Genomic DNA, 2397 nt, shown 5'->3' with positions numbered 1-2397 from the left:
ATATATATATATATATATATATATATATATATATATATACAATAAACGATTATTCAGCCTTGAAAAAGTAGGAAAATTCTGACACATGCTACAACATGAATGAACCTTGAGGACATGAATGCTAAGTGAAATAAGCCAGCCACAAAACAACAAGTTTGTACAATTCCACTTATACAAGGTCCCTAAAGTAGTCAAATTCATAGAGACAGAGAGTAGAATACAAATGCCAGGGGCTGGAGGGAGGGGAGAGTGGGGTGTTATTGTTTAATGGAAATCGATTGTCAATTTTGCAAGACGAGAAGCGTTTGGAGATGGCTGCACAAACGATGTGAACATACTTTAATACTGCTGAACTGAACACTTAAAATATGGTTAAGATGGTACATTTTATATGTATCTGGCCACAATTAAAATTCCTTAATATTTATTTATTTATTTATTTTGAGAGAGACGGTGTGCAAACAGGGTAGGGACAGAGAGAGGGAGATAGAGAATCCCAGGCAGGGCCCACACGCTCAGCCTGACATGAGGCTTGATCCCACACCCAGTGAGATCATGACCTGAGCCAAAATCAAAAGTCGGACACTTAACGGACTGAGCCAGCCAGGCCCCCACAATTAAAAATCTTTAAATGAAAGATTGATGTGTAAACAAAGTGGAATATATCCATTCAATGAAATATTAAATCAGCTGCAAAAAGAAATGAAGTATTCGTACGAGCTACAACAAGGATGAACTTTGAAAACGGTATGCTGCATGAAAGAAACTGACACAAAGGCCACGTGTTGTACGAATCTATTTACATGAAATGTTCACAACAGACAAACCTATGGAGACAGAAAGTATATTAGCGGTTGCCAGGCACTGGGGGCGAGAGGGAAGGGCAGGAACTGGGAGTGACTTCTAACAGTTACAGGGTTTCTTCTTGGAATGATGGAAATGTTCTGGAATTGGATAGTGGTGATGGTTGCACAACGTTGTGAGTATACTAAAACCCCTGAATTTTACACTTTAAAAATGAGACTTCTTATGTTATGTTGTGTGAAATCTTGTGTTATATGAATTATATTTCAATTAAAAAGTGAGTGAAATGAAATACTTGACTGGTATGTATTTTTAGGTTGTCTTTAATATTTGCATTTTCTCTAGTATTTACACTTAATATTTGAGTATAGTTTTTGATTAATAGCTCATCGCCATTGCTCTGAAAAGAGTTCAATAAATACATCTTTATGTTCTTGTACCTGGGAAAGAAGTACCCATGAGTAATGAGTTTTCCAGCTGTGAGACAGTGAGTTGTCAGACAAACACAGCAAGGAAATGAATGTCTGCAGTTACATTCTTACTCAATAGCTCTTGGCAGCCATGAAAACAGCCATTCATCAAACACAAGCAAAAAAAAGCTTCACAGAGCAAAGCAGTGAAAAACCTCAGCAATAAAACTTTGTGGCCTCCTGTGAAGGAGACAGTTAACTGTCCACTAAAAAGTCTCTTTCGCCACTTCATGGTATAGAGTTGCAGCTGGGCAGCCGAGGCCCAGCCAGGAACTACATTTCCCAGCCTCCCTGCTGCATATAGATTGGGTCACGTGACTCACCAAAGGATGTGAATGGAAGCATTGAGTGTCACTTCTAGACCAAGGCATTTAAAAGTCAGAAACCTACTCCTTCCTCTCTTCTCCCAAACGCCAGCTCAACGCAGAGGGAATGGCCAGGCCACATAGTGGAAGGAGCCTGAGTCCTGAATCATCACAGTGGGAAGGCTCCCACTGACCTGGGATACCCACAATGGACAGTTAGGTGAGGAATAGATTTGTACGTGAATAACAAAGAGATTTTTATTAAATTAAGCTACTGAATTGTTGGGAGATATTTATTACAGCAGTTAAACATCAATATTCATTTATTCCACTGAATGGCTATTTATTATGTGCCTTTCATGGGGAATATAGAAATGAATAGCCTGGAATTCTTCCCTCAAAAAGTTCTAATTCTACAGTCACCTGGCTGGCTGAATTCGTAGAGCACACAACTCTTGATCTCAAGGTTGTAAGTTCAAGCCCCATATTAGGCGTAGACATTACTTTAAAGAAAAAAAGTTCTAATTACATATTGGAGAATTAGATGGGAGACTACTTGAGTAAATATGCTACCAATGCACTGCAGTAGGTAACCCACCAAAAACCCTGAATAGACCATTTACCATTACAGAAATTGAAGAATTAACAGGGGCACCTGGGTGGCTCAGTTGGTTCAGTGCCCAACTTGGGCTCAGGTCCTGATCTCACGGTTTGTGGGTTTGAGCCCCACATCGGGCTCTGTGCTGACAGTTCAGAGCCTGGAGCCTGCTTTGGATTCTCTGTCTTCCTCTCTCTCTGCCCCTCCACTGCTCTCTCTC

The sequence above is a fragment of the Herpailurus yagouaroundi genome, unplaced genomic scaffold (assembly GCF_014898765.1).
Source record: "Herpailurus yagouaroundi ecotype Mexico unplaced genomic scaffold, PumYag 163, whole genome shotgun sequence".
In the NCBI taxonomy this organism is placed as follows: Eukaryota; Metazoa; Chordata; class Mammalia; order Carnivora; family Felidae; genus Herpailurus; species Herpailurus yagouaroundi.
This window is presented reverse-complemented; position numbering follows the sequence as displayed.